Consider the following 22,723-nt stretch of genomic DNA (forward strand, 5'->3'; position numbering starts at 1 on the left):
GCCCCCGCAACGCTCAACATTGGTGACTATGTGAACAAAATTAGCGCAGTAGGCGAGTTTTGGTTCAACCCCACCACACTCAGCACGGACCGGCAGGTTAGGGCAGTCCTGCAAAAGAACAGGGCAGCATTCGCGACCCACAAGCACGACTGTGGACGGATGACTGGCTCCGTACAAGTAACAGAACCGGACCCTAGACCCCAAAAACAGTACGGATTCCCCCTAGAAGCAGAGGGAGAAATCCTAAAGGTTATAGAAAGCTTATTAGAGCAAGGCGTCCTAAGATCGGTAGCCTCAACTAATAATGCCCCGATTTGGCCAGTAAGGAAGCCCGACGGATTATGGCGCTTGACCATTGATTATCGGAAACTCAATAAAGTCACCCCCGTAGCAGCACCCACCGTTGCAACAAGTCCCGAGACCATGCTCAAACAGGGACTCCATGCCCTATATTTCACGGTTTTGGACGTCAGTAATGGATTCTGGTCCATTCCATTGGCAAAGGCGTGCCAGTACAAATTTGCCTTCACTTTCAGAGCGCAGCAGTACACGTGGACATGCCTGCCACAAGGCTTCCACAACTCCCCCCCATTTTCCACCGACAGCTGGCAAATGGACTAGCAAAATTTTCTCGCCCCGAATGGCTGGTACAGTATGTAGATGATCTACTACTGCAGACAGACACTAAGGAAGAGCACATTGAGCTTCTGTCCGAACTCCTGGAATTGTTACATTCCATTGGATGTAAAGTAAACCCCAAAAAGGCCCAGATATTGGAAGAAAAAGTGGTATATTTGGATACCATTATCACACACGGCAAACGCGAGATCGAGCACAAAAGAATTGACTTGATCGCTAAATTGCCCCTTCCCCAGAACGTTTCAGCCCTCCGGTCGTTTTTAGGACTGGTTGGCTACTGCCGAAACCACATCGACGGTTTCGACAGCAAGGCAGCGCCCCTCTCAGACCTCCTCAAGAAAGGAGCCCCCTGGGAATGGCTTCCGCAGCATACGGATGCTGTGGAATCATTAGAACAGGCGCTCATAGCCGCCCCCGCACTACAAGTTCCAGACCCGCTGTCCCCTTACGCAGTAGAGGTAGCGACCATAGACCGCACCCTTTCAGCCGTGCTCCTGCAGGAACGGCACGACCAGCTAAGACCCGTGGCTTAGGCCTCCCGAATTTTAGATGCTGTGGAGCAGGGATTCTCAGCCTGTGAGAGGCACCTGCTCGCAGTTTTCTGGGCAGTCCAGTACTTCTCATACATTACCAGACTGAACCCCATCACCATTTTGACCGAGCACACCCCCACCCAACTTTTACTGGACGGATGACTTAAAGACGGTACCGTCAGCCAAATCCGCGCTGCTAGGTGGACCCTTCTCTTACAAGGACGGGACATCACAGTCAAACGGACAAAGACTCACACATACTTAGCGGACAATTTACAGTACCCCGGAATCCCCCATGAGTGTGAAATCATCTCGCCCCACCATAATACAGGCCCCTTTATAGCTAAAACACCCCCCCAGAAAACTAGCCACTCCATCTCAGAACCCCCCTCACCCGGACACGTGTGATCCCATTAGGATCTATGTGGATGGATCTTCCACAGTCCTGGATGGGCAACGCATAACAGGTTGCGGGATTTATGTGGAGGACGCGCAGGGACGCGCCCTCGAGGAAATCGCATTAAAATTACCCGGACACTTAGGCGCGCAGGCAGCAGAGCTTGCGGCCATCGCGTACATTGTAGAGCACCCAGATTCCTTCCCCAGCCCAGCAGACATATATTCAGACAGCCTATACGTCTGCAACTGCCTCACCAAATTTCTGCCCCTCTGGGAAACAAGAGGATTTGTTTCCGCGGATGGGAAACCCCTCCCCTCAGCCCCATTACAGCGCCATATTTTGCAAAAAGCCAAGGACAGGACTTTTGGCATTATAAAAGTCCGCAGCCACCATCGTTCCTCCCCTCCCTGGAAATGTAAAAGCCGACTCACTGGCTAAGGCAGGATCCAGGCATGGGTACTTTTGGAAGCCCTCCGAAAGCACCCCAGTGAGTGCGCCAGTGAGTGCAGTTCAGGTCACGCAGACTAGAATCGAAGATCTAGTAGAGGCCCAGAAGCAGGATAGCGCTCTCACTGACATTGCGAAAGGGAAGTTTCCAGCCTCATACGAGAGGTACAGAAATACGATAACCACACATGACGGTGTGGTGCTAAAGGACACCCTTTATGTAGTTCCTGAGCAGGATAGAAACCAATTAATCTGTTTATTCCATGATGGTCATGGACACCAGGGAATCGATCCCACCGCAACCCACCTCAAACAGCATTGCTCGTGGCCAAGTCTCAAGGAAGATGTATCCCATTACATTGAGAATTGCCTCATCTGCTCACAGAACAACCCAGATAGATATGCCAAAAAGGCACAACTCAGCCACACCCGACCCGTTAATGGCCCCTGGACTAACCTCCAGATCGATTTTATAGGTCCATTGTCCCCTTGCAGGAATGGCTATAAATATGTTCTGGTGGTCATAGACCCTTTTACAAAGGGAGCATTTCCAGCCCACACCAACACCACGAAAACCACAGCCAAGATCCTAACACACCACATCTTTACAAGATGGGGACTCCCCCGCAGTATGGAATCGGACCAAGGTTCTCACTTTACGGGACGGTTCATGCAGAATGTCCTCACGATATTTGGCATAACCCAAAAATTCCACATTGCGTACCACCCACAGTCGAGTGGTATAGTGGAGCGCATGAATCGGACCCTAAAAACCACCCTCAAAAAAATGGTCCAGCAGAACAACACCACTTGGGATTCAGTCCTCCCCTTTGCGCTGATGTTTTTGCGTAACACTGTTTCCACCTCCACAGGTTACACCCCACACACCCTCATGACCGGACGCCCCATGAAAGGGACAGAATACTTGTTAGGTTTAGACCTGACCAGCCCTGAAGTTATGGCCCTCACCCACGAGAAAGCCGTTGAGCAATTAGTTGCGAATGTAAAAACGGCTCAGTTAGCAGCCGCTGTTAAACTGGGCACCAAAAGAAAACAGAGCAAGGCCTGTTTTGATCAGGCAGTACATGCAACGGAGTATGATATAGGACAAGTGATGTTGTCTGTGTATAACCCCAGCACATTCCTGTCTCCGAAATACTCGGGTCCGTACTCCATTACGGATAAAGTAAGCCCATCGGTATATAAAATCAAATACCCAAATGGTAAGACTGCGTGGTTTCACATAAACCAGTTAAAGGCTTATGGGGCCCAGTCAAACCACGCCCACCACGTCATGCTTGACGCAGCAGACCAAACCCCGCCCACAGCCAACGCAACCAAACCAACCCCCACCACGTCCAGCCCAGACATGGACTCGCCCTAGACTCCACCCCCAAAATCTACACTCCGCCCCGGAATGCCCACAGACTGCAGCAGCAGAGACAGCGACTGTGATTCGGACGATAGCCACAGCACGCCTCCCTACTATCCCCATGCACCAGGACCCACACCTAGCGACTCCGATTTCGACTCCAGTGATCCCTTCATGATCACTTTTCTAAACAAATCCCACCACCGACCACCGAACCACACGGACGACCCCGACTTTGTCCCCACACAACTCGACGAAACTCATTGGCACCGCGACAACTCCTGCAGACTCGTCTGCAACAACGAGGACGACCCCAACTCTCACCACGCAGCCCTTTCCGCCCTAATTCACTCCAGAGTTTGGCACCCGGGAGAAGGTGACGACCTCGGGTCTGACTCCCAAGCCGCCAAGCCCTTTGCGACCCTGTTCGCAACAGAGAACTGAGGTGTCCACATGATGCTGAAAGGAAACGCTTGGGAGAAGTGTTGTCCTTCCTGATGGAACCTGCAGGATGTTTTATGTTGTTCGTACGTTTGTTTTATGTTGTTTGTCTGGCAGGAGAATTTCTCTCACTGTCACACACCCATTCACCTGAAACTTCTGAGCTCTTGCCCTCAGAGACCCACCGCGGCCAGACGCTTGTTCAGTGGTACCAACTTGTCTACAGATACCTGGTCAACAGACCAGACGCTTGTTCAATGGAACTAGCTTGTCTGCAGACACTTCAGCAGAAACCTGCTCACCAGACGCCCGATCATAACTGCTCTTCTGATTCAAGGGTAGAATCACTATAGCAGCCCCACCACGATGACTGCATTTTTGCCCGTTCTTGTCGGTTGCTCAGGCAGTGGAGAAACGGCGTGAGACCCGCCCTGCCTGGGGACCCCCCTGTTGGTCAAACACGCTCGGGTAGGGGAGATACGGCATTGGTAGCCGTCCTACCCGGGGACTCCATCCAAATCTTACCCGTCGCGGACCATACGCACCTCATTTGACATTTCATCTCAAAAAGTTTTTTTTTTTTTGGCGACCTTTAGGTTGCAGCCATCTGCTATTTACATCCTAGAACATTTGGATGGTAAATCAGCACTGGTCCCTCACTGGGGAGTGTGCCGTGTCCTAAAATTTGGTTTGAAGAAAAAAGAAAATGAGGGAGTCACCCATAGTGACCAATTATAAGGGTATAATTGGCCCCAAAAAGGACAGACACATTAACATACCGGATATTATACCAAGGTAGTTACAGATACTATGCTTGTTTTACAGAACTCCAGAAGCTCCAGGACCGGAGAAAACAAAAGAACACAAGAAGGAAAAGGAAAGAGGACAGCCATGAGGACTTCTTTCATCGTGATCAAAATCTTTCTTTTGGACATTTGGTTGCGCGGGAACGCGGACCCCATTACTCCAAACCCCCCTGCCATTAATGTTTCACTGCCCCGCAGTACCCAAAGCCCAGTCACCAGCGACACTGCATCTTTCTGGTGTGCCAGGTTCATAACCTGGTACTCCCTGTCCTACGTGATCGAAGCACTGTTAGCGTTGGCGATACTCTGCTGTGCAGTGCAGACTATGCGCCTCCGCAAATGGAGAAGGAGAGCGTACCGTGCTCGAACCCCGGTATATCGGATCCGATCCCCTATATTCGGGTATGACCAGACCCCCGCGACCTATAATACAATAATAAAGAACATGCACTTGCGTTTTTCTGTAAATAAAAAAAATGTACAAAACCCCCATAAACAAAAAAATGTATGACCCTGAGCTTGACTGCCAAGCCAGGAAAGAGTATATTGAATGTTATGATTGTTGTTGTATGTTTTAGGAAGTTAGAATAATGCAATGTTTGGTGAGTATAGTGTATTTAGGTAAAATTAGAGGTTCCAAGTTTTTATTTTGTAGATGCATGCACCTGCCTGACCTAGCATCCTTAGAGTTGTTAAGGTAAAATTTTTGTGCATAGCTAGGGTCAGAGTAGTGGCCATGTAGGAGGTGTCCCCCACTGTCAGGGAACGGAAAGGACAAAATTTAGGTGATCCTTCACGCTTCGCGTTAGGATCACAAGTAGGGAATGTAGCCACCTAAAATGGCTGATTACCGATTAATTTGGCCAAAACCCGATATAAAATGGCTAACCGAAAAGGCTGATGGGAAAAGTAGCCAACAGGGCACAAACGGACAGCTGCAGACAGAATAGCGTATTCGGCTCTGGGGAAGTCGGCCCAGATCAATACCTGTGACCATTAGCAGCACATCAACCCAGACATCTGCAGTTTAATCGGCTATCCGCGGGAACAATTGCAACATATTAGCAATTGAATGCCGGGCCAGACCTCTCGGCGCCAGCAGTGGCCGAGACAAAGACAGGCGAACGACCACCCCCCGATCAAGGAATCGCCCCATTATTGGTGCATACCGAAACCAATGATTGGGAACAAGTCCAATCACTTGGGACTTAGGGTCAAGGTCCGCCCCGAGAGGCGGGAAGCCCCTGGGCCCTATAAAGATAGGGGCCAAGTTCAGATCGACCACATTCTCTCCCTTCTTCTCCTACTCGCAACCTTCGAGACCCTTCGACGAAAGAACAAGTAAGTGTTACTCCAGCGATCGCTACCAGAGAGGTGTTGCAGACTATCGACCCGTACCAGCCTTTTTGAATCCCGCAGGCCAGACCCAATTCGATAAGCCATTTGTTTCCCTGACCTGGTGGGCCATCACCAAAGTTAAGTATTGGCCTTTAGTGGTAGGTAATAGTCTAGAGGTAGTATTATTGTACAAGTATTTATTGCTGTATATAATAAATGATCGTTGATTTAACATTTACTAAGCGGTGTGCTGTCTTATTAATCATGACTTGAGCTTGAACCACGTGGCGGTATCAGAAAGATACCTGGCGACTCGTGAGCAAAGGTGACAGAATTAGAGCTAATAAAACGAAGGCTAATAAGAGCAACACTATTGAATGATGGGGATGACAGAATGAGCACAATTGAGAAATAGTGAGAAAGGCTTGCATTTATGAGCTTAGGACATCCCAAAATGCTTTGTTACCCTTGCAATGTAGAATCCATAGAATCCCTGCAGTGTAGAAGGCCAGTCGGCCCATCGAGTCTTCACCGATCCTCCAAAAGGGCACCCTACCTACCTAGGCCCAATCCCCTGCCATATCCTGCAACCCCATAACTTGCACATCGTTGGGCAGTAAAGAGCAATTTAGCATGGTCAATTTTTTTCCTGTTTTAATAAAAAGATACGGTCAACCCACCTAAATTGCACATCTTTGGACTGTGGGTGGAAACCGGAGCACCCAGAGGAAACCATGCAAACTCCACAGACAGTCACCCAAGGCTGGAATCAATCCAGGACCCTGGCACTGAGGTAGCCATGCCAAATACTGTGCCACCCCACACAAAGAAAAACCACTACTAAGCATCACTTCCATTTAAAAAAAAAAAATTTAGAATATCCAATTAATTTTTTCCAATTAAGGGGCAATTTAGCATGGCCAATCTACCTACGCTGCACATCTTTGGGTTGTGGGGGCGAAACCCACGCAAACACAGGGAGAATGTGCAAACTCCACACGGACAGTGACCCAGAGCCAGGATCGAACCTGGGACCTCAGCGGCGTGAGGCAGCAGTGCTAACCACTGCACCACCGTGTTGCACTAGGATCACTTTCATAAAGAAAACACACCACAACAGGACTTGCAAAACACTTCCTGACTTCTCCACTGCCCTTCTATTTGGCCTCCCGGTATCAAATATTCATAAATTCCAACTCATTGAAACCCAAGCCCTCGAGTCTTGCAATTCACTCCCAAAGGCGCACCAGCTACCCCCTTTCCCACCACATTAATTTCAAATCTCTCGTTGCCTCACAATAGCCTACCTCAGTGAGCTGCTGCTTTGCAACTTGTGACGAGACAACACCTCACTCCATTTGTACCAGTGGCCATCCATTCTCTAATCAGATCCACACACCTCCCGCTCTACCGCCCCCACCACTAAAGCCTTTCCTTGCCACCCTGCCTGCTTTCAGAAATCTCTTTAACGTGTCTTCAGCTCGTTATCCAATTCATTAATGTCCCTCATGTTATCTCTATCTTGTTCTTCCTCATTGCACTAGATGCTTTGATGTTTGAGAGAAGCTCCAAAAACGCAGGTTGTTTTCGGTATTGTAGAGCTTATGTCATTACTGCTGACACAGCCATATCCTGAAACAAAACCTGTAATAGTATTACTCAATACTTTTCAAAGTTCACATGGACTCCAATGAAAATTTGACCCTGCCACCATGCTTTACTGAAACTCGGAAAAGGCACTACTCAATACAGTAATTTTGACATAAGATCATACTGCAGAAAATATAAAAATGATGAAAGGAACCAGTTCTCATGTGAAGCACATCTCTGTCCAGGTCATCTCGTGTGATATTATGCAGAAGGAACAAGAGAAATCTAGTTTACTAGCCAGTCATGTCCAGAGACACTGACAAGGCTGTACAAATCATACAAACGTGCAGAGTAGGGGAGTGTATGTTTGTTCCGTGCAATATGTTCAGAAAACTAGAAATCATATTTCCGCACAATTGAACTGAAAGTTGTACGTGTTTTAAAATAAATGCCTCTTTGTAAGGAGGCTCAATACCAAATGTTGGGAGGTGAAGCAGAGAGGTTTGAATCAGTCTCAATTTTAAAGTCAGTTTGTCCTTATTTTTATTTATTGTAATAATAAATTCTTAGGATATTTGTAATGGAAAGGGCCTATATAAATTTGACACACTGCAACTGCGCCCTCCAGCCAGTGGTGACACTGGGGTGGGGGAGGGAATAGCGTGATATTTATAAATTTCCACTATAAAATGGACCTGGGGGTTCCAACTGGAAAAAGTTGATTGCAAGATGCTAATCACAGATTTATATAGAAAAAGAGAGAAAACAAACTGCAGTACAAAATGGACCCATTTAATCTGAGCTCTCATCTGCCAGTGCCGCAATTACCAATCAACAATGCGTGAGAAGTATTGCAGGAAAGGGTTAGAGTGCAGCAATAACATTAATCTTTAAAATTACCATGAAGTAAACAAATTATCACCATGCAAAATTTGGGTGCAGCGACAAGTTTTGACACAATATAATGCCAATAAAGAGCTAAGAAGGGAAATGGAGGTCTGAAAATTTACTAAAGTGTCTGAAGTAATTCATATGGTTCCAGGAGCCAACTACACTGGTTGTTCCGAAATGATTACCTTCTACAATTAGGTCGCTACACTTGCTGATCAATCAGTTGCTTCCAATTACTTTATGAAAGAGCTGTACTTTCCCAATAACATTGTTCCTTTTTATTGATAATCCGGAGATGGAGGGCCATACCTACAATACAAGATATCAAGGTTGGCAAGAGTAAAAAGACAGGATAATCATGCAATATTGATTAAGCAATCCCCAATTTGTTTCTTCAAGTCTGGGCATCGTAGATGGAAGGAAGGTACATTTTCCAGGTTCTTGGAAAGATTAAGCTGAACTAAAGAGACAGTGTGATTACGAAGTATCAAATAATTTACAATATAGAAACAGATTATTCCAGCCAAGCCAGTGTTGATTCTCCACATGAACCTAACTCCATCAACATATCCTATTCTTTCAACTGCAACTATCTAGTTTCCCTTTGAATGCATAGAAATAACTCACCTCAACTGCTTCCTGTCGTAACAAGTTACACATTTTAACCACTACTTAGATAAAAAATTTCACCAATTCGTTTTGGATTTTATTATAGACCATCTTGTTTTTATTGTATCTAGGACTGGTCTCCCTACAAGACAAAACATCTTCTCTATGCCTACCCTATTCAACACATTGTGTTTTCAGTGTAGCATAAGACCTAGGAGCAGAGGGAGGCCATTTCGCCATCAAATCTGCTCCGCCATTCAATGAGGTCACGACTGACCTGAAATAATCCTCAACTCCACTTTCCCACCCTACCCCCATAATAAAGAACAAAGATCAAAACAGCACAGGGACAGGCCCTTTAGTCCTCCAAGCCTGTACCAGTCATGATACCACCCTTGACCAAAACCTCCAGCACTTCCTAGTGCCACATCACTGTATACCCATCCTATCCATGTATTTGTTGAGATGCCTTTTGAACGTTGTTAATGTATCTGCTTCCACAAGCACCCCTGGCAGCGCGTTCCAGGCACTCACCACCCTCTGTGTAAAAAAGCCTGCCCCGCACATCTCCTCCAAACCTTTCCCCACGGACCTTAAAGCTATGCCCCTTAGTGACTAACCCCTCCACCCTGGGAAAGAGTGCCTGTCCATCCACTCTATCCATGCCTCTCATAATCCTGTAGGCTTCCATCAGGTCGCTCCTCAGCCTCTGTCGTTCTAATGAAAACAGTCCGAGTCTATTCAGCCTCTCCGCATAGCTAACACCCTCCAGACCAGGCAACATCCTGGTAAACATCCTCTGCACCCTTTCCAAAGCCTCCTATTCCTTCTGGTTGTGTGGCGACCTGAATTGTGCTTAAAGAATTACACAGGTTCACTACCCTCAAGAGAAGAAATTCCCCCTTACCTCTGTCTAAAATGGGCATTTTACTCGAGATTTTGCCCTCTGGTCCGAGACTCTCCAACAAGAGGAAACATCCTCTCAGCATCTACTCTGTCAAGCCCTCTCAAAATCCTACATGTCTCAATAAGGTCGCCTCACATTCTTCTAAACTTCAATGAGTACAGTCCCAACCTACTCAACCACTCCTCAGAAGAACATTCCTCCTCCATACCCAGAGTCAACCTCTTGAACTTTCTCTGGACTGCCTCCAATGCCAGTATATCTTTCCTTAGATAAGGGGGCCAAAACTGTTCACAGTATCATTAAGTGATCTAATTAATTAGTGCCTTGTATTGTTTTAGCAAGACATGTCTACTTTTATACTCCATTCTCTTTGAATGGAAAGCCAATAACTTGCTTTCCCTATTATCTGCTGAACTTGCATGCTAACTTATTGTGGCTTATGAGGACCTCAAATCCAAGTGTTGTAGCTGTCTCCATTTAAATATTCAGTTCTTTTATTCTTCCGACCAAAGTGCATAATTTCAAATTTACCTACATTATATCCCATCTGCCAAGTTTTTGCCCACTCACCTAATATCTATAATGCTCTGTGTACTCTTTGTCCTCCTCACCACTTGTCTTTCCACCTATCTTTGTTTCATCCGGAAACTTGGCAATAGTACGTTCACTTCCCTCTTCCAAGCCATAAATAGGGAGAGATGAAGGGAACTGATGTCAACATTTTTGGCACCAAAACACTGCTCAAAGTCACAGTAACCAGCCAATAATGAGCCTGGCCTAAAGCAGCAAATTCTCATGACTTCACATTACAAGTCATCTGCTGCCCAATACCAGTCTGCCAACAGGAATACCTGCCCTAATGTACAAACCCGTCATAAAAATTATATGATCACACTGCAGTACTGCTTAACAGCTGAAGTAAACACCAGTGAACCTGTATAGTGCTTTTGCTGACACAGACAAAGAACTTTGCATGAATTGTGGGCTAGTTTCCAACACGGAAATTGTCAATCATTACTTCAAAATTCATAACTGGCTTCCAGAGTTGTTCTCAGCATTTGACATTTAAAGCAACTCGGAATTATACATCTTTAACAGAGTAAAACTTCCTGAAGTGTTTCCCAGGGGTGATCAAAAACAATTTGACACCAAAACACGCATGGGGATATGAGAAAAAGTGGCCAACAGCTTAGTCATAGAGACAGGTTAAACCAGGCAAAAAACAAATAGTAACACAAATTTGGAGGTCTTCTTCTAAATTAACCTTATTTGCCCTAAAATAAATGTACAGCTCCATTTAAAAGAGGAGTGCAGTAGCTGCCTCCCTGGATGGGTCAATTGATCATGGCAGCTTGGAACAAGAAAACATTCGAGATCAGATTCCAGATTGAAGTCAATTAAGTTATATCAGCCAGTAGGTTTAAAGGATGGCTGATTGATACTGCCCACGTTATGCCACTGACCCAAGTTGGATTGCTAGCCCTTGTTTTGCTGATCTCAGTTGAAGCTGCATCACAAGGATGTGATCTTCCGGGCTGGCTTCCAGGAACAGAGGGAGGCTGTATATTGTGGCATTTTTTCATCCTTATTGGTCCCCAGGATACTTTGTGCGTTTTTTTTCTCCATCTCTTCCAGGTGGTCACAGGGTTATGGGAGGGGTGAAAAGTATTTAGTCACGATGGCGTGGGGCAGGATTGATGAGAAGCTGGTCTTTTCCTGGCCTTCAATTTTTGAATGTGGGTAAAGTGGAGACGGGTTTATCTCCTACAGTGTCTGTTAAGGAACAATCGTGAGCATAAGACCACAAGATATAGGAGCAGAATTAGGCCATTAGGCCCATCTGCCATTCAATCATGGCGGATATGTTTTTCAGCTCCATTCTCCTGCCTTTTCCCTGTGACCCCTGATCCCGTTGTTAGCAGATGGCAGCACGGTAGCATTGTGGATAGCACAATTGTTTCACAGCTCCAGAGTCCCAGGTTCGATTCCAGCTTGGGTCACTGTCTGTGCGGAGTCTGCACATCCTCCCCGTGTGTGCGTGGGTTTCCTCCGGGTGCTCCGGTTTCCTCCCACAGTCCAAAGATGTGCAGGTTAGGTGGATTGGCCATGATAAATTGCCCTTAGTATCCAAAAATTGCCCTTAGTGTTGGGTGGGGTTACTGGGTTATGGGGATAGGGTGGAGGTGTTGACCTTGGGTAGGGTGCTCTTTCCAAGAGCCGGTGCAGACTCGATGGGCCGAATGGCCTCCTTCTGCACTGTAAATTCTATGATAATCAAGAACCTATCTATCGCTGTCTTAAAGACACTCCGTGATTTGGCCTCCACAGCCTTCTGCGGCAAAGAATTCCACAGATTCACCACCCTCTGGCTGAAGAAATTCCTCCTCATCTGTTTTAAAGGTTCGCCCCTTCAGTCTGAGACAGTGCCCTCGGGTTCTATTTTCTCCGACTAGTGGAATCATCCTCTCCATGTTCACTCTATGCAGGCTTCTCAGTATTCTGTAAATTTCAATGCGCTCCCCTCCTCCCCCCCACCCCATCCTTCTAAGCTGATGTACAGACCCAGAGTCCTCAACCGCCCTCATATGACAAGTCCTTTATTCCCGGATCATTCTTGTGCACCTCCTCTGGACCCACTCCAAGGCCAGCACATCCTTCCTTAGATACGGGGCCCAAAACTGCTCACAATACTCTAAATGGGGTCTGGCCAGAGCTTTATACAGCCTCAGAAGTATATCCTTGCTCTCGTACTCTAGCCCTCTTCAAATGAACACTAACATTGCATTTGCCTTCCTAACTGCCAACTGAACCTGCATGTTAACTTTAAGAGAATCCTGAATGAGGACTCCGGAGTGGCCTTGTGCTTCAGATTTCCGAAGCCGGAGGGGAATGGTAGTGCAGCGGTATTGTCACTGGACTGGTTGAGTCCCAGGGTAATCCCACCACAACAGATGGTGAAATTTGAATTCAATAAACATCTGGAATTAAAAGTCTAATGATTGTTGCAAGGACAAGGAAATTAAAGCTCTTTCTGCCTGTCTTTCAATCAAATATTCCTTTATGCTGACACCTAGGGATTGTTGCTATAGGAACAGATGGGGGCGGGATTATTGAGACGAGAACGTATTTTGAATGCACCATTTGAGCAGCAGCCACAGCTGTAGACGGGTGGTCATTGAGAGAAATGGTTGAGGCTTGTCGTGTGGCTTGATGTAAAGGCTCGGGAGCGCGAATGTGTCGGCAGCCATGGCAAACCTGCACCGTCAGTGGTGTTACCTCCAAGTCAGATTGAGTTAATGGCTTGTCAAAACCTCGTTTTTACAGGGGAGCAGCTTTTCCCTATGAATTACTTAATTGTTGTCGGCCACAGGCTTCCCGACCCTTCTGATACCCATCCATGACCCACCTGCGGGTCGCTACTCGCACTTGGAAAAACCCTGCTCCAGAGGGTACCTCAAAAGAAAAGGAGTGAAAAACGGCCAGCAGATAAATCACCAAACTGACCAAGGGTGGCAGTGAACAAGATGACAATTTGAAGAAAATTGTTAACCACTTAGAATATAGGAGTGGTCAGAAATTACTCAATGGCGATAACAATTTTGATTCGATGATCAAGTGGTTAGTCAACAGAGAAGCGCTCTGGGAGCAAGCTATTTCCTCTAACTTGCTACTTAATACTAATGATGACACTTACATGCATTCCTTAATGACAAGGTGGCTAACAGGTGAAATAAGGTACAGGCTCTTTGAACTTTGTTTCCATAAGTTTGTATCTTTGTATTATTGGCCTGTTTCCTATATCTGCCATAATTAAATATTTAACTTTCTGAGAGGCTATAATGACAAATAGAAGCCTTGATTAACATCGCTTATTTTTACATAAATTATTGTATTCCATGGAAGGGTTAGCTTTGACATTATTGATAGGCGTATCATTTAATTTTCTACCCATTACAATTTTCTTCAAGAATTTCACTTGTCAAACTCATTACCTTTCTTGTGTAGACCCTGTGAAAGTTTTGAAAACTTCAAAATTAAGCAATAGATAAACACTTGCTTCAGTCCATACCAAGTCCAAGGTTCAAAATTCCAGGTTTAATTCTTCACCTGTGTTGACAATATCAATTACCTTGGCACCTTTGCTAAGGGGAGAAAATGTATTTTCCTGGGTTGATAAGTATCCTGTTAAATCTGAATGTCGGATGAGATTGTTAGGTGAGGGGAGGGCCAGGATGGCCTGCTGTGGTCAAATATCATCCCGACATTCACCATCTAGGCTGGCGTGACTACTCGAATAGGGGACCAGAGGGGTGAGGGCACTCGAACTTCAGCAACAAACGGCACCATCAAGGAAGCAGAGGATTTTGAATGCTCTGCAATTAAAAACAGATCACTACAAGTAATTGGAGACAGCTTGCATTCTAACACCACCATTGTCTTCTTTTTCAAGTAAGTCAGACCTCGAATGTATTTCCTGTTTACGGAAACATCAAATCCAATTAGCCCAAAAGTCCAAGATTATTTTCACAACTGCAACAGCCGTACCCTTATCCATCATGCGCGCAAACACCAGACTCGAACAGAAACTTGTCTACAATCAAATGATGTTGACCCAACGCATACTCATGAGATTACATGTCCGGGAATGCACAATGTAAATCAACGTTATCGGAACAATGATTTTGCCTGATTGTGCCACATGCACGCTAGTTTACGGTCGTGCCCAAAGTAATTTCTGCTGTGTTGTAAAATTAATTGAAAGTGAGCATGGCAGCTGTTGGTGAGTCAGCATCTAAAATTTAATCATTTCCCACAGGTTTGCAAAAGTGAACATTTGACAAGAGAAGGTTTGAGATCCCACCCGAATCAATTTTTATTTAAAAATTTTTTTAAACAAACCTGTTCAGACTCGCAGCTATTTGATGACAGACACTCGTGCTGTTCCCATCCCCATGATCAAGCTGCAAACGGCTTTTTACAATGTGCTAGCTGCCATACAAAAGCTTTCAAGTTTGATTAAAAAAGCAAGGCAAGAAACACAGCTCCAAGGGCATGAAGCAGATCTCATAGCTGCCACATGCCAAAGCTTCTGAGCAACAAACAGTGGCCATCACTGGATTGTTCTATACACAGATTGCACAACAACCTTCCAAAAGGGAAAAATCTTTACATTTGTCCCCCTACTACAACTTCACCAGGGAGGGCAAAGAAGAGAAACAAATTTAATTACCACCCGCACACTTTCATCATTTGCAGAGGTAGATTCAAATACAATTATTGGACTTCCCCAGTCAGTTAGTTGGCAAATATATTCTCCATTGTGGAACTAAGTATTCCAGCCCAAAGTCAAGGGTTTAACTGCTGTACTGAGCAGAAATGGGCAGCAGTGGGGTACTTCACATGTCTTCAACATCTATTAGGTAAAGGTAGGAGGGGAGGCAAGGAAGAAAAAGGATAATTAGCTGCTGATTAGTATTCAAGGGCCCCTTCTGCAAGGTCTTCACCTGTGGGAATGGGTTTATCTTCAGCTGTTCCTCCACTATGAAAGGTCTGGCAGAGCTGGACCTAACCCAAAAGAATTTGCTGATTGTTCATTGCTGCCTGCTTCATAGAACATACAGTGCAGAAGGAGGCCATTCGACCCATTGAATCTGCATCGACCCACTTAAGCCCTCACTTCCACCGTATACCCGTAACCCAATAACCCCTCCTAACTTTTTTGGTCACTAAGGGCAATTTATCATGGCCAATCCACCTAACCTGCACGTCTTTGGACTGTGGGAGGAAACCTGAGCAGCTGGAGGAAACGCACGCAGACACAAGGAGAACGTGCAAACTCAGCACAGACAGTGGCCCAGCGGGCAATCAAACCTGAGACTATGGGGCTGTGAAGCCACAGTGTTATCCACTTGGCTACCGTGCTTCACTAATCCTTTCTTTTATAAATTTAGAGTAGCCAATTATTTTCCATTTCCAATTAAGGGTCAATTTAGCGTTAGTGCTTGTACCATTTGTTTTTTGTAGAAATGTGTTGTGAACTGTTTTAATAATCAGAGTGTCCACCGCCTCCCCCTCCCCCCCCCCCCCCTTCCCCATACATTGGTACGGAGGAGAGGGTACCCTGTTTCTCCAACACAAAATTAGTGTTTGTATTGTTTGGTCTTGTATATATTTTATACTGTTTTAATAAAAAAGATATGGCCAATCCACCTAACCAGAACATCTTTGGGTTGTGCGGGTGAAACTCACGCAGACATTGGGAGAATGTGCAAACTCCACAGTAATCCAGAGCCAGGATTCGAACCCAGGTCCTCAGCGCCGCAGTCCCAGTGCTAACCAGTGCGCCACATGCCGCCCTCAGCTTCGTTAATCCAACACACGCTCCTTAAAACTGCATCCCATTGTGTGGGTTCTATGTTTCTAGACTTGAAGCACCAGCAGGTGACAAAGTGCAACAGCTGTTGTTGATTCAACGCACAATCCAGGTTCACAAATTGAGAATGGAATTTTAAGCAAGGAACCAGAGGATTGTCTCAATGGAACCATATCAGTCACTGCTTTCAAGATATTAGAATTAGTGCATAAATTTCTACAGGAAGAAAAAAAAAATCACAGATGGTGAGCAAACACACACCACTGTAAACGTGGTTTCCAAATTATTCAGAGGAACTGTCAACTTGAAATCTAAATAAGATTGGGATACTAAACTTAGCAGTGTATCGTGTAGTTGGTTTTAGATCTGCAACGATACAAACAGAAATAAAAAAGAAATGCACATTAAAATTCTACTCATCAGGAAAGACTTCAATGTCTTCAAGTAGCTGATAGATTCCGCCTGTGTAAAATGCATCTGTAGACTGTTGCATTATGCTTACAGCCTATTATATTGAACAAATGCAGCAGTGATAGACTTAATTTCCTCTCCATTTGTGTCAATATCTATTCCACGGAGCTAATACGTCACAGTAACTGGTATTTGAATCTTGAGATTCCCTGGAAAATTGTACTATTGGAGAGAATTGCACTGTGACTTGAAGCTAGGAACTAGCTTAAGTCTGGTTCCTGTTCTCACCACTGAATAAGTAACAGAATTGCTGGAGTGATGTCTCCAGTTCTCGGCTGTCCACAGCAGTGCTGGAATGCGAGCCTCGGATCAGGTATTTCTTTGTCTCGAGTTCAACAATTATGACTCTGCAGTCGTTATAATTCTGCTTTGGAAGCTAGGGTCAGAATCCAACTAGCCAATTCTTTTAAAAGATCTTATTTCCTCCTCCTTTCCATCTGCATTTGAGCCTTGCTGGCACAAATTAATGAATACCAAGTGTTCCCTGGCATCTTTCCCCGAGTGACTCTTCTTGGCATACATGATTGTGATTCTTGGCAAGACATTTGAGCACTGCTGCCTCACAGCTAAGCCCAATCTTTTTCTTATTCTATAGATCCACACGTGCAATTTACTTGCAATGGTCACCCACAGGACTGTGATTCAGGAAGGCATGCCCAGCTGCTTTCCCTTCCTTATGGCAACAGCACGGAGGTCAAACGCAACACGCCAACTGAAATAAATAAATTCAAGTGGAGAAAATGCCTCTTGCATGGCTCAGTTGTACTCTGGGTACATAACAAAGTAATTGTCTGGTTCTCAGATTCATCATTGCACACAGGGACAAAGCAGGACATGAGATGCTTTCCCAGAAAGAGAGATGGTTATTATGGACAAGTCTTGTACAACTAGCAAACAGCCTGAAGGCTGTGGCTTGGATATGTAACTGGGGAGAACCAGGGTGAAAAATGCAGAGAGAGTTTGCCCACAGATAAGAGCAGCCAATCCAAGCCAGATCGGCCAATAACATCTTCCTCCATGTCCCTTCCGTGTCCCCTGGCCAGAATATGGCGAACCAATCACCACTGCTTGCAGGAACTTAAGCACTGTATCAGCACGAGTTTCAGTTCAACCCCAGGAAGTGAACACAGCTTTATCTGCACACAGCTAAACCAAGGAGTACACCTATTTATGGCTCAACGCTCTCTGGAGCTCCTTCCTCTTTTTGCTCGCCCTCAAAGGTGTCCTCCATCCTGAACAACAACTGATAATTTAACTTACCTTCCTGTTTCAGATGCTGGCTGGCCTGTCCCAACTTTCCAGCATTTGTGGGTTTTTAAAAAAACTTTAGAGTACCCAATTCATTTTTTCCAATTAAGGGGCAATTCCCTACCCTGCACATCTTTGGGTTGTGAGGGTGAAACCCACGCAAACATGGGGAGAATGTGCAAACTCCACACGGACAGTGACCCAGGGCCAGGATAGAACCTGGGACCTCGGCGCCGTGAGGCAGCAGTGCTAACCACTGCGCCACCCTGCTGCCCCCTTAGTTTTGTTATTTTTAAATCTGCAACTGTGCCACGTTTTGTGCGAAAACCCCTCCTCTTGGAAGCAGATGTCTACTCAAATCTGCAGATTTCTTCACAAATGGATAGGTAAGAAACAAATAGAATTAGTGGAAGATGCTCAGCATCAATGACCCTTTGACTTGCCTGTCAGCATAGCATGGTTACAACACAGAATCCATGATCCTGTGATTTACATGTTACACCACAACAGTGGGAAAGTCCATAAGGGACCTCTGAATTCCTTTGCATTTTATCGTCCAACATTTTATTGTCTTTTAGAAAAAGCTAAGATTAAGGTCTGAGTGAAAGAGAATGGGGCAGAAAGAGATAAAGAAAAGAGAAAGAGGAAAAACAAAAGAAAGATGGGTGCAAAATATTATTGGTGCACACTGTGAAGCAATGTATCAGCTGCTCAAAGGTCAGCCATCAATAAAATAAATGCAGCATGTTAAATAGCATTTGAAATTACAATTGACAGCCAAAGAGCTGCATTGTCACATTATCATTCTTCAGGCACATTGGTTTTTCACAATATTACAACTGGCTGCACTCATGCATGTAATTCTTTGAAAAGTCAATTGTATTACATGGTGTCACTGGAAGACTGTTCTAACATTACCCTTTAACTACACAGCTCCCAGTAAACATTCCCTGCCCAACCTACAGCACAGGTCTTGGAACATACAACACAAAATCATCACATTCCAGTCTGTTCCTGGACTGGATGTAACATATCTTGCGGGTAGCATCTCAAATATACTCGTCTCCCATCAATTATTTTTCAGTTGTTACACAAGTATACATACACTGGTGACCATGTGCTGAGTTTTTGGAATAATAGCACCGTTTAGATAAGTGCAACTGAGCCATGACTGACACATATTTCATCTATCAGTGCCTGTTGCATGTGGAGATCAGTTCATGCAAAAGTAGCGAGATGCAGAGAGCTGTTTATTCCACAAGTGACAACATACAAAGGCAGATGTGCTCCCACCTTCAATAGCACCTGGGTTATAAATAAACTGAACTCCCATTATCCAATGAAGTCAGTGACCTTTCCGTCCTTAGATCCCAAAAGCAACCATCAGAGAGAACAGGAAACACATGCCTCATTCCTAGTGGGCCTCCAATAGGCCCTGTAGTCAGCAGCTGCATGCTCACAAATGGACAAAGGGATATTTTACACTTCGTTTGCTTGTCTCTGTTTGAACCGTAATCTCACATGGCCCCAGAATCAATACAGAAGCACCTGAAGAGCATTCCTTCCCCTCGCTCTTAAAAGGACAAAAAAAATTATATACACATTGGACAATCTTCCATAATTAGCAGGCAGAGTGAAAGATTGACAAGCTAATCACAAGCTGCAACACAGCAATTGTTTTCTCCTCTGGAAAGCAGAAAGGGGCATGATTCTCTCCAACACCATTACATGAGGCATTGTTTCACACAAGCAAACACCTTCAGGTCGCAGCAGACAAAGTCAAAAGCTTCAAGCCTACCATTTGCAACACAAGAGGGAGTTATGCTGGATATTTGCTTGCAATGGGGAAATTTGCTCTTAGAAATCACTGATCACACAATCAATACACCTTTATCAGTCTGACCCCAGTGCACAATTAATACTCTCCAAAGATGGTCCCCTGGCATTTGTCCTCAAACACAAAATGCTGTAAAAGCAATTTTAAAAATACAGGAAGAAAAAAAGATTTACATTTTTATATCACCTCATCACATCTCAGAAATACTTTACATGGATCACTGAGCAAGTGGGCATGGATGGGGGTTATACTATTGGGCACCTACAGCTTTTGGCACCGCACAAATTCAAGTCTCCCACAGTTGATTCAAATTATTCCTTCCTTGGGCAGCACGGTGGCAGTGGTTAGCACTGCTGCCTCAGTTCCAGAGGCCCGGGTTTAATTCGGGTGTGGAGTTTGCACATTCTCCCCGTGTCTGCATGAGTTTCCTGCCTCAGTCCAACGATGTGCAGGCTAGGTGAATTGGCCATTCTAAATTGTCCCTGGTGTCTAAAAAGGTTAGGTGGGGTTATGGTGATGGGGCGGGGTGGTTGGTGTAGACTCGTTGGGCCAAATTGTCTCCTTCTGCACTGTAAGGATTCTATGATTTTGTGACCGCTGTATTGGTTTAGCCTGGAACTCTCAATCACCCTTATTTTATAGCTCAAAGTATTATCTCTCCGTAAATAGTAAATTTGATTTTTTGATTTATTACTGTCACATTAGTATACAGTGAAAAGTATTGTTTCTTGCATGCTGTACAAACAATGCATACCGTACATAGGGAAGGAAGGAGAGACTGCAGAATATAATGTTACAGTTATAGCAAGGTGTAGAGAAAAGATCAACTTAATACGAGGTAGGTCCATTCAAAAGTCTGATGGGATTAGGGAAGAAGCTGTTCTTGAGTCGGTTGGTACGTGACCTCAAATCTTTGGTATCTTTTTCCTGACGGAAGAAGGTGGAAGAGAGTGTACCCGGGGTGCATGGGGTCCTTAATTATGCTGGCTGCCTTTCTGAGGCACCGGGAATTATAGATAGAGTCAATGGATGGGGGGCTGGTTTGCGTGAGGGAATGGGCTACATTCACGATCTTTTGTAGTTTCCTGCAGTCTTGGGCAGAGCAGGCTCCAAGGGAGCCTAAAAGGGAGACTTCTGCAATGTCAGGAATGGAGTGAGCCTGGAGATATTACTCACCTTCATCAACATCATTGGCCACTAAAAAGCGCGGTTCACGGCTTGCTCCACAGCCACTATGGATTCCTAACCATCTGTGGAGAGGTATTGGTAAGAGGCAGGTAGACATCCTGAGACATGCACACACACACACACACACACACACACACACACACACACACACACACAGACTGGAGGAGGGATCCTACCAGCTCTCTTGGCTCAGTAAAAGCAGTGGTCTGTGGGAAGAACCACATAATTTGAAAGCTTCAAACCTAAGCAATTGATCAACAGGCAAAATTTGGAGCTCACTACCTCCAAAAGTGTAATGGCAGAAATCTTCAAGATAACAATTTGCTTTGAAGGTGAGAACCCACAGATTTTGAGCTAACTTGCATTCCAATATCTCTTTTGAATTTACACAAACAGTCGAACCTGATCAGTGATAGCATCCTGCCCACCAGCACACTGCAGGACTTCATCATATTAAGCACCCATTTATTCAAGGATTATCCAGTGCCTTCATGGTGCTTTGGGATCAAGTAATGCAACCAGAAATTCCAAGTTCTGATCCTCAATCTAATTCACTCATCTTGGCCTGGGCAGTTAAATGTAACACTATGCACCCTGGGCTTTGGAGAAGGTGGGAGACCAGCCCAGGAATTCCTATTATCTCAAATAGCTGTCCTGTCCCCACAGCTGGAATGCCCATGGGTGAAATATCGAACCAGAACCAGGTTTTGCAGATGCTGGTTTATGGATAAATATCAGTAGCAATCAGACATCAATTTTAAAAAAAAGAGATATATCTGCTATCCTCTACATAACAAAATAATCACACATTTAAAAAGTGCTCCTCAAACCTTTTTCTGCTGCGACCCCATTTTAATGCTTCATACTTGGTGAAACCCCCAGAGTGTGAGGTGTGAGCGAGTGGGGTGTCAAGGGGAGAATTGTTGAGCACAGTGGAGGTTCAAACAGCAGGGATACAGGCACAAGAAACAACTAAGACACCTAACATTTTGTAGACTCTTCCTTGGTGTCGGCGACACACAAAAAATTAAGGTATATTTAAAAGAGTCTCGCTGATCCCAGGACTGTCAAATAGGAGTCTTTGCTCCACAGCCGCCATTGCTGCCTCAGAATGCGTAACCAATTGCTCGTCCCACTACTCCACTGAGGGTCGCCGCTCACATTTCTGTTTCAAACCCATGCACTGCTGTGGGTTTGTTGATGAGGCATCATATCAACAGAACAAAGAATCCACAAACCCGGAGTATCTTGCCACAGGAGATGGGGAAAAGAAAAACATATAACTAAGACTGCTGCTACACAAATTGTAGCATCAACTTTTACACAGCATCGTTATCAACTCAGCTGGTACCACTCCAAGTCAGGAGGCCCATTTCCCAAGGCTTGAGCGCTTAATCCAGGTCAACAGAGGGAGGGCAGCATCCTTCAGATGAGACATTAAATTATTTGTCCCGCCTCCCCGCCACAGGGATTCGGAGAGACACATAAAAAGGCAGGCAGATTTGTATTTATGGAGAATTTACATGACTTCAGGCAGTTCAGTGTTTCAGAGACAATGAAGTACTTTTTGTCATGGTCATTGTCATAATATAGACAGTGGCAGCCAAATCACAAGCACTATTGAAATACATAT

The 22,723-nt window shown here is 45.1% G+C and overlaps 1 protein-coding gene across 4 annotated transcripts in view; it reads right to left on the minus strand.

Annotated features, from left to right (window-relative positions):
• The window catches only part of LOC140415638 (phosphatase and actin regulator 4-like), a 372,692-nt gene that overhangs the window by 191,786 nt on the left and 158,183 nt on the right, over window positions 1-22,723 (minus strand). Inside the window, exon 1 of one of the 4 annotated variants that reach the window (XM_072501077.1) lies at window positions 8,643-8,665. The exons of the other annotated variants lie outside the window; for them this stretch is intronic. The gene's annotated coding sequence lies outside the window, so the exon portion shown is untranslated. Of the gene's footprint in view, window positions 1-8,642; window positions 8,666-22,723 lie in introns of those variants that run through there. 4 annotated transcript variants of the gene reach the window in all.

Source organism: Scyliorhinus torazame, chromosome 1 (genome assembly GCF_047496885.1).
Source record: "Scyliorhinus torazame isolate Kashiwa2021f chromosome 1, sScyTor2.1, whole genome shotgun sequence".
Taxonomy (NCBI): Eukaryota; Metazoa; Chordata; class Chondrichthyes; order Carcharhiniformes; family Scyliorhinidae; genus Scyliorhinus; species Scyliorhinus torazame.